The following is an 11,281-nucleotide window of genomic DNA, read 5'->3' on the forward strand; positions in this document are numbered from 1 at the left end:
GCAATGAAGATATATCACTTGTATAAAGTCATTACTCTGCACTGTTTCTTTATGATGTGGAATCTACCATTCAATAAAGGGATAAATGAAAGGTGGGAAGAATGTTATGTTGAATAGTCAACTAATAGATATTTGGCATACTGGTAGCAAAAATTGTGGTGATATTAGAAAAGACGTACTCTATACATTTGATGGAATCCAGACAAGATGAGAACAAGGGACATTTTCACTCTTTTCAAAACATAGCATCATTAATTTCTATGGAATCAGATACTCAACATTCATTTTCTTTTCCATAGGTTTGGAGTTGAACTAAAAATTTATTCAATTATTTTTTACCTCATGAATTTTGATACAACTTTTCTTAAATGAGCATTTGCATATATATTAAGAAAGATATGCATATATATGTATATATGGCTCCCATATATACTTATGTTGTTTACTGAAAGTTCTGGATTATTTAATTATTTGAGTTTTTTATCTGTAAATCATAAACTATATTGTTTATAGCACATTTGTAACATATTGAAATATTTGTTAGGGCCAATACACACTTCCATATTTTTCATTGCATCCGTAGGTATTTTCACTTAAATATAGTCCCATGTTGAAATTATATTGTTATCTAATCCAGAAAATATTCAGTATTTATTGAGGTCATATTAAATTAATACAAATAATACATATTAAATCAATACAAGGCAAATTAACATCGGAATGCAGTGACATTCTAATTATAACAGGGCATATTTTTATTCAAGTAGATATATCCTTTTTTGATTTCTCTTATTTTATTAAGTAAAAGCTTATTATGGACCATCTCTTCCATAATGTTCCCTGATCTTTGGTGGGTGTATTATAAGTCTACTTGAGTGTTAAGGCCCCAGCAACTTCTGGTTCTCTACTTTGACACATATTTTTATTTATTTATTTATTTGAGAGAGACAGAGGGAGAGACAGAGACAGAGACAGAGAGAGAGAGAATGGGTATGCCAGGGCCTCCAGCCACTGCAAATGAACTCCAGATGAGTGTGCCCCCTTATGCATCTGGTTAATGTGGGTCCTGGGGAATCGAGCCTTGAACTGGAGTCCTTAGGCTTCTCCGGCGAGCACTTAACTGCTAAGCCATCTCTCCAGCCCAACTTTGACACATATTTTTAAATGCATTATTAGTGTTTTTTTTAGTTTTAAATATTATTTAAATATTTAAATATTTATATTTATATATAAATATATATTTATATATTTAAATATTATATATATAATTGTAATATATATATGTATGCATATGCATATTACCCTCATCTTTGCTATAACATAGAGAAGCTTATGTTTTATTAAATTTTCTAGCAAGTAGTGCATATATGTATAAAGTCTAAACTTCATATCAATTTATGTGACATTCAATTGCTTTAAATCTTATTTTTACATTGTTGTACTAATAATTATGTTATTACTTTCTGGTAATTATGAAGATTAGCATCAGTATCATAGTTTTTAAAAGTTTGCTAATTCACAGCTCCATTAATCACTTGTTTAAACATAATATAGTTGGGCTGGAGAGATGGTTTAACAGTTAAGGCATATGCCTATGAAGCCTATGGACCCAGGTTTGATTCTCCAGGTTCCATGTTAGTAAGCCATATGAACAAGGTGGCACGTGCGTCTGGAGCTCATTTGCAGTAGCTGGAGGCCTCAGAATGGCCATTTTCACTCTCTCTCTCTGTCTCTCCCTCTCTCTGTCTCAAATAAATAAATAAAATAGATAAATAAAATGTTTAAACATAAACATAGATGTTTTCTGTCTAGGCTTCCACATAAAGGCAAAAATTAACTTATGAACAGGACTTCTTTCTCATTCAAGGTTCAGTCCCTCCCTTCCAGATTATTCAAGTTGTGGGCTGAAACCTGCTGGGGCTCGTTTCTTACTTACATAAGTTACAGGGTTTTATTCACTGCCGTCCTCCCACAGATGCGTCCTGCTGCCCTGAGCTGAATGCAACTTAACACAAAACTGCAAACTTCCCTAAAATGGCATGAGATTCCTTTTGCGATTTTTCTGCTTGATTGTACAGTTCTCTGGTATGTATTATGTAGATGACTGCAGGTCACAATGTCAAAAGGTTATACAGTCCTCATTGCTTTCTCAACAAGATTTCTTCCAAATGAGAATTTCTTACATGACACATCTGTCTGGTGGTTTAAATCTCTGACTTCCATTGTGTCTGTTGTTGAGATCCAGGAATAACAGTATCATAGAGTTTGGGCAAGATAATCTTCTTCTTGGAGGGTCAACTCCTCTGATGTCTCAATAGAATTTATGTAAACTCTTTTCAGAAGCACCTATATTTGTTTTGATTGGAATTACTGGGAGAAATTATGAGATTTCCCATGGAATTAGGAATAATAGGTTCCCAAATATATGTCCATCTAGAATTTCAGTACTTCTGGGAAAAGTGACCCTGTAAATATATCTAAAATAGTATATGCTATAAAGTACCTGCCTCTGACTATTGAATACTAAGTACTGGATTCTCTCACATATTGATTTTCTCTTTATTCAAAGTTTGAACCCATCTATTTCCTTTTTTTCTGATTTTCCTTTAAGGATACTCATTCCAGGTTGGTTTTGGTTTTCCAATATAGGGTCATGCTCTAGCCAAGCCTGACCTAGAATTCACTATGTAGTCTCAGGCCGGCCTTGAACTCATAGCGAGAATTGAACTCAGGTGGGCAAGAGCCTTAACCCCTGAGCTGTCTCTAGCCCTGATTTACCTTTGAAAGAAAGGCCTTGTTACCTCCTGTAGGAGCAAGATGCAAAAATTGCCAAAGCAATGTTTAGAAAACAACATTCAAATAATATTTTTGATTTTATTTTCAAGCTTACTAATTATCTAAACCTTAAAACAACTAAACACATTAATCAATATTAAACATTTGCACTTACAAATAGAATTACATTTTTTTCTGCGTGTGTGTGTGCGTAGCATGCCTGTGGCGGTCAGAGGACACATCTCTGGGAGGTAGCCCTTGCCTTCCTCCTTGTTTGCGGCATACCCTCTTTGTCTGTGTCCTGCTCCATAGATCAAACTAGCTGGCCCATGGGCTTCTGCAATTCTCCTGTTTCTACCTCTCATGTCACAGGAGGAGGACAGGGATTACAGATGCTCCTCACTGCGACCAGCTTTTATGTGTGCTCTGGGATTTGAACTCCAATAGGCACGCTTGCACAGCAAGAACTTTTGCCCACTAAGCCATCTTCAAATCTTCAGCCACTAGATTTACTTGTTTCAAAATACTGTCCTGTAAAGTACTTTATTGGCACATTTTATTAATACAAAAGCCAAAACAAGTCACAGACTTGATCAAGTTCCAGAACTAAGGCAGCGTGACTTAAATTGCGACTGGTAAACACAAGCCTATTTCACGTTCCATAGCCTTATTGCTCTCTTGATACAGACATCAAAATGCAGTTGAGTGCATATAAGTTTGTGAGATATAAATTTTAACCTCTTTAAATAGAGGCATTCACCCTAGTTTATCTCAGTTATAAGTCTGTTTTTACTTCCCTAAATGAGTGAGTATGTCTCTCAAATTCTTCACTTATGCAAACATGTATAACAAATTGCTTTTCATTAAGGCTTATTGAAAAACTTAAATCACCTCAAAGTCCCCTAGAAATTAAATTTGATTTGATTTCATTCGGTAACTATAATATAAAGGAACATAAACTATCATAACTTTGTAAACCCAGATTATAGATTTGCTTATTTAGAAAAAATAATTTGTCTCCAATTCATGTTAACATGGTTTTCTGACTGTAATTTTTATTTATTCATTCAAAATATAACATAGAAAGGAACATCTCTTGTCATTCAGTAGCCTTGGGGTTTGTGCTTTTATGTTTAATTTATTATTGACTGGAGCCTCCTTCCCTTTACAGCTGAAAATGAGTTGAAATAACATGATTTGCTTTCTCTGCACTCAAGATGCTAGATGTGCAACCTGACACATTTATAGTTTATATGTAGCAGTATGACTCTACTAATAATAATAAAAGGTTTAACTGAAACACAAAAATAAAGATGCAAATGTTATAATGTTTTATTTTAAGTTTTTTTGTTGTTTATTCTTATTTATTTATTTGAGAGCAACAGAAGACAGAGAAAGAGGCAGATAGAGAATGGGCACGCCAGGGTCTCCACCTACTGTGGATGAATTCCACACCATTCCTAGTCAAAGAATATATCACTCATGTCTCATAATAGTAAACAAATGTTTTGATAGTAAGAAACCCATGTAGTATACATTTCATGTTTCAAACATGAAGGGGTTAGTTGTACTGAGAGGAAATTTCTCCTCAAAATCCAGTTCAGCATTCTTTGTCTAAGCGAGACCATCAGTAGAGCTCATGGTTGTTATTGCGTGTGCTGTGAAAAAACTAAAAAATGAAAACATCACAGAACAACAACAACAAAAATAAAACAACTAACTTGATATTTCTTCATGACTATAAAAATTCTCTTTAAGTGCATAGGAAAGGTCTAGAACTCATGATCCTCCTGCCTCAGCCTCACCAGTAGTAAGATGGCCAGTGTATGTCATGATGACTGGCCAAAATGATTCACAGCACATGCACATATAGTTTAATAACAGCATTAAAACAATCATTTTAGAAAAAAGTACATACTCTATATAAAATTAATAACAATGCTTTTTTCAGTGTAATGGTTGAGAATCAACATATGTATCTAAATGATTATGTTTATTAGGCAAGTAATATTAAAATGCTGTTTAAATAACTTTTAAACAATGTTAGTGTGCTTCTTAAAAGAATCAAATAAAATTAAAATATAGAATTTCAGGGCTGGGGAGATTGCTCAGTGGTTAAACGTACTTGCTTGCAAAGCCTGCCAGCCCAGGTTCAACCTCCCAATACCAACCAAAGTCAGATGCACAAAGTGGCATATGCATTTGAAGTTTATTTACAGTGGCAAAAGGCCCTGGCATATTCATTCTCTCTGTTTCTCTGTCTCTCTCTCTCATTCCCTCTTTTCCTCTCTCAAATAAATATATTATTAAGAGTATTAAAAATATGGAATATCAGTTTAAACACAGAAACTGTTTTATAAATTAAACATACAGTCTATGATTTTAAAGTGAGTTTTCAAAATATCTTTTTAAATATTTAGTTATTTATTTGAAAGAGAAAAGGAGGGAGAGAGAAGGAGGAATATATATATATATATATATATATATATACATATATATATATGTATATATATGTATATATATTTATATATACACATACATACATATAGCATATATTTGTTCATATAGGTGAAGTGATTTCCCATATATATATATATATATATATATATATATATATATATATATAATAGTATATATAGTATAGTATATATATAATATATATATATTATATATACTATTATATATAATATATTATATAATATATTATATATATAATATATATATAAAATAGTATAGTAGAGAGAGAGAGAGAGAGGGGAGAGAGAATGGGTGCACCAGGGACTCCAACCACTGCAAAATAACTCCAGATAGATATGTCACCTTGTACATCTGGCTTATGTGGATATACTAGGGAATCAAACCAGGTTCTTAGGCTTCACAGGCAAGGACCTTAACCACTAAGCAATCTCTCCAGCCCCAAAACATTTTTTAATTTCATAACATTTAGAAACAAGTTAGGTTTTACAATTCTTGTTTAATTGGAAGTGAAAAGTTTCTATTTAGGAAAAAAATAAATAGCAAGCAACTGTGATCTTAGAATATCTTCTATATGCTGATACTATGCACATGACAATCAGGTTTAAATATCTTGTCTATGAACATAAATATGTGTCCATCTTTTAAAAGATGAATGAATCAAGAATACATTTAGCTGTGTTGGAATAAAAGACTAGATTGCTTTCAACATTTCAGTTTTAACTACAAATTGCTACCATGGCCACACATGTTTATTTCTTCAATTCATCAGCATGCCTATTTCTCAACCTTAATCTGTACCTACAGCATTTATTTTCTATATTCAGGTCAGAGTGTTTAATATCATTATGGGTAAAAATACCTATTTTCCCCTCTTTACACTTACTGTGAATCAAAACTGTCCTTCTCTATAACTTTGTGAATCTTGTAGTCAAAAGTAAGACATTTTAATCCTTATAAATATTATGTACATTAAGGAATCTATCATGAATGATTTAAATGTATCACATTTCAGAAATATGCTAAGAAGTATAAATAATAAAAAAAAATCTAGATGTTATTAGATCTGTAAGGTCACTTATCAACAAGCTATTAAGTTTATAGCATATATCTGTTCACATAGATGAAGTGATTTCCCTAATATTTAACTGGAGCTGATTAAACCCAGTAAGTGAGTATTCTGGAGATTATTTTCCAGAGGATGAACTCAGGGATTTCTATGTGACTTAATTAGATGGATAAACAATTTTTCCTCTTCATCTTTCACCATCTCTGAATGGAGCCTGTGTTCATTGTCACACTCAGAATTGCAGTCTTAGTGAACAGACTATGGTTTTCTCTTCTCGATCCTATGTCAGACATGCAGCCCTAGTCATAGCATGTCATGGAAACTGGGAATTCCAAACTTAAAACAGATATCCCGGATTTAAATCTCACGTAAATCACTTTAGTGTTCTCTGTTTCTGACTCTTATTTGTTAATTCTGGGATAATACTAGCATGAATGCATATAATCAGGTGACTTAACACATGTAACATGGCTGGAACAGTGTCTAGAATTAAATAGATATTAGGATATCTGCTACATCTATTTTTTTATTAACTATGGAAGATGGCTTCCTTTAAATGATCTTTCCCTCTTAACTCTAAGGAATTTCTATTTCATATCTTTTATTCCTAGACCATAAGGTAATAAAGTAATTACTGCATTCTTGCCAAATAACTTTTCTAGTGGTGGGGACCCAACCTAAGTCATTACCATGCTAGGCAAATGCTCAACCATGGAATACAACCCAACTCCACCCTCATTTTATGTCTTATTTTGAGACAAGTTCTCCATAAATTCCTAGGGCCGGGATTGAACTCTGTCACCCAGGTAGGCTTTGGATTCCGCATCCTCCTGCTGAGACGACATGTCTGAGCCTTCAGGCCTACCTCAGTGTCTTATTTTTCTTGTGCTATCTGATCTCTAGTGTATTTCAAGAAAATAAATCTACTTCACCTTCATCCATTTCTCTCTTTCTCTTGTATCTTTCTTACTGTCACAAGCAACTTCTTTAAAGAATGCCTAAATACTATTTATCAAAAATGTCAACAAAGCCGAACATGATTTTACCTTAAAAGAGGAACTTAAGCAAAACCTGGACACATCATTGCACTCTGAGTGGAAGGCCAGATGTCATGTTACTGGCTTGAATCCCTATGCTCTGATGCTCATTAAATTGCTTTATCTCGGTATCAAATTCTGTAAACTTCCTTCTTACTCATCTATAAAATGAAGGCTGACTGGAAGCTTATCCATTCCCTTAATCCCTATGAATTGATATACTAATGAATTCCAAATCAAGATTTCCATTTCCATACTCTCTTCTGAGCTTTGAATCTCCATATGCTACTCAATACCTCCTGTGCATCCCAGATTCTTCCCTGAATACATCCCTAAATCTTTTCAGCAATTCAAGCACATTATTGCCAAATCTTTTTTTCTCCTATACCAGCTACCTAAAAATATCGCTTCTTTCTTTGCAAATATTATGAAACATCACAAAGGAGAAAAAGGAGCTATAATATATACTATAACATGTATTTTATACTCTGACACAATTTTGGTTATAAAATTATAAACTGACTAAAAGAACTGCATAATTCCTTCTTATATTTTATTACCCTCTCTAAAGCCATTATCCCCAAATCAATATTAAGGCTTTCCATGAAAGTGTAGATATTTATGAGATAAGTTTATAAATCTGAGCAATAAAGTGATCTTTGTGTGTTAATATTATAGAAAGGAGGTATGTCATATAGATTTTTACAAATTACAGTTTTGTTGCTTTAAAATGTATGGTTTACATATTAGTATGTTTAGATCTCCTTTATATTCATTGAAATCTATAGCTCATAGTTAGGAAATATATTTTCATGAATATCCTTTTATAAATAATCCTTATATAAAATATCCAATTATTTTTCTGTGGCTGGACATCTAAGTGAATTCCAACTTATCTTTTTCCATAGTATCCGTATAGCTGCTATGAAACATTGGTGCATGTTTATTTCTGTAGAGTATGTAAATTTACCTGGGGAGTAAATCTACCTAGAATTATTTTGGTTCATAGAATATTTCATTAGCAAATCTACTGTTTCACCAAGCTCATCTCAGAATTACTTATATCAATCAGGCCTCTAATCGAAGGTGGAAGAGTTTGTTCAAATTGGCCAGTACCCTTGCCATTATTTGTGATTTGATAGCTGTAAAATGCTACTCTATTGATAAAGGAATTTGGGGTTCCTTATATATGAATGCACCAATAATTTGGGGTGTTTCTGGATTGTTGTTCTATGTATTGGAAGAATAAAATCCACAGACCAGAAGATAATGTTGAGAAAGATTTTATTATAGCTTAAAGCTTTAAGGGGTAGGAAAGGATGCTTAAGCCAAAAAGATAAGAGAAGAAATCAAGATGGAGCTCTTGCCCTAGGAGGGAAGAGGGGTTAAGAATCAGATCTGGGTTTTTTATGGGAGATGACTACATGAGGAAAAACAGATTTGCAGATTACAATGGACAAAGACCATACCTACAACTTTTCCAGGGATTTTAGATAAGGATCAAAGTCTTTAATCATCTAGGAAGGGTACAAATTTAATCTAGAAATCTTTCCTGAGGCTATAACATCCAGGTTTTTGTAAACCTAGTGACAGTTCCCACTTTTAGTGGAGGAAAAAAATATTCCCTTTTGGGGTTCTGTAACCCTGACTGCCTGGGCAATTATCTCTTTCTGTTACAGGTCCTGAGCTTCATTCATATGGTTAATGATTCTTTGGAATTCCTTGTTAACCATTTACTTTATATTTTACCTTAGCATTTCTGGGATTCCACCCCTTTCCTTGTAAAATAGTGTTAAGTTGTCCACTTTATTGACAATTTATGACTGTGCTGCTACAAATATTTTGGCTACTCATAATTCTTTTCTTCTAAATCTTATCTGAATTTTTATAGTATTTTAGGTCTTCTATTTCTTTTTTTGTTGTCATTTTTTCAACTAGTTTTGTACTGAGTACAAAGTCAGGTCGGTACCATCATTAGCTTCCTCCCTGTCCTTCCCCCTCAGCAGGGACACTCCTAGTTGGAGAATATGGGGCATACATTGCGGGGTTAGCCATCAGTTAGGAGTAGGTCTTCTATTTCCAATTTGATATTTTCTTAGAGCATTTTGAATACATTTATGACATGAAAGTGAAATTATGAAATTGGTCAATTAATAAAATTCAACTAGTTCTTGTTTATGTAAATAGTTTCATTGAAAGACATCCTTCCCATTATAAATATATGGTATTTTTTGTTTATTTTTATTAATTTATTTGAGAGCGACAGACAGAGAAAGAAAGAAGCAGATAGAGAGAGAGAGAGAATGGACGCGCCAAGGCCTCCAGCCACCGCAAACGAACTCCAGATGCATGCGCCCCCTTGTGCTTCTGGCTAACATGGGTCCTGGGGAATTGAGCCTTGAACTGGGGTCCTTAGGCTTCACAGGCAAGCTGTTAAGCACTGAGCCATCTCTCCAGCCCAAATATATGGTATTTATAATATATATATTTTTTAGCCTTAAAAACCCAGTGTTTATTACAAATGGGTGAACCTAATCTTTGCGATGGGTTTATTAGTAGGATTTCTGGTAGCAAGGCCCCAGGGCCTCCAAACTTCTTGCTTTCGCAGCGCTGGGGGTCGGCTACCAGCAGGGTGCAATCATACTGCATGAGGATGTCTTTGATCTCCTCCTTGGAAGCCTCACCCACTTATTTCTGATAATAGGCCATCAAGGCTTTGGAAATGGATTGCAGGATATCATAGCTCTGGGCCACATGACCACCACGCTTCACATGGACCCAGATGTCCACACCAGCAAATCGCGCCTTGTCCAGAAGCACAACAGGCCCCAGTAACTTGTACTGCAGCGTGCATGGCTCGATCATCTCCAGCGGGCATCCCTTCACCTCGATGAGGCCGTTCCGTGCTTGCAGCGGCCACGGCCGTGGAGGTCTTCTTGTGTCGGAAGACCTGAACCGACTGCAGCGGACCCTTGGAAGGCATGAGCGTAGCCCACGCAAGCTCCTCACCAAGCAGTGCCCACGCCAGAAAAGGGCTATTTATAGTAATTTTGCATTAAAAAGGCAGAGATGTACAGTTATGAAGTGCTGTGAGCCTCACACTGGACACATATGACAAGGTGTTGTGGATCTTGAATTTGTAACCCTTGTTCTATATCACTAAACAAACGAAATGTTTCCTGTTCCTTAGTCTACATAGCAAATACATTAGTTATTATCTATGAAGTATGGGGATTATTGATTATTGCTGGATTTTCACTTTTGTGGCTTGTTTTCATCACTCAGTATTGTCAGATTTCAAATCTATAAGCATGTTTGGTAAGCATTTTGAAGAAAATACTTAGAAGTTTGTTAGAAAGACCTTTCTTTTTATAATTTACTCTTATTGTTTCTAGATACTTTAAAGAACTATGAAAATATGACTGTTTTCTGCTAAGGCAGAAGTTTTATACTCTACTATTCTGAGTAATTATCTGTCCATATGGTAATAGACCTCTCATTTGCAAAAGACCTGCTTGTTTTTGTGCTTTTTTTTTTTTTTCTTCATTGCATTGGTTGATAAATCTCCAGTTCTTAGTTACTTCAGATACTTGAAATGTTCACAGGTGACATAGTGTTCTACAAGATGTCAGTGTTAACATTTGCCACTGTTACAGTTTGCAGCTTTGGGCTAATTTCTTTCATACTCAAATGTGCTTTTACAAGGATGTCATTGACGTTTCAGTAGGAATCCATTATTATTTAAACTTTTCAGTGTATTTTGTCTACTGTATTACCTAAATTTAAAGAAATGGTCCAAGACTTGAAGCCCGGTGTCTGGGGATCTTGCAACAGGCCCTCCCAGTAATCCGCACAAAATTAGGGATTACAGAGCTGTAGCCATTGCTGTAATTCCCTATCCTATATTTCATCTAGGTCTTGTTTT

At 34.5% G+C, this 11,281-nt stretch overlaps 1 pseudogene; it reads right to left on the reverse strand.

Annotated features, from left to right (window-relative positions):
* Positions 1-9,908: 9,908 nt before the first annotated feature.
* On the reverse strand, positions 9,909-10,360 carry LOC101611887 (annotated as a pseudogene).
* Between the last annotated feature and the right edge of the window lie 921 nt (positions 10,361-11,281).

The sequence above is a fragment of the Jaculus jaculus genome, chromosome 2 (assembly GCF_020740685.1).
Source record: "Jaculus jaculus isolate mJacJac1 chromosome 2, mJacJac1.mat.Y.cur, whole genome shotgun sequence".
Classification (NCBI taxonomy): domain Eukaryota; kingdom Metazoa; phylum Chordata; class Mammalia; order Rodentia; family Dipodidae; genus Jaculus; species Jaculus jaculus.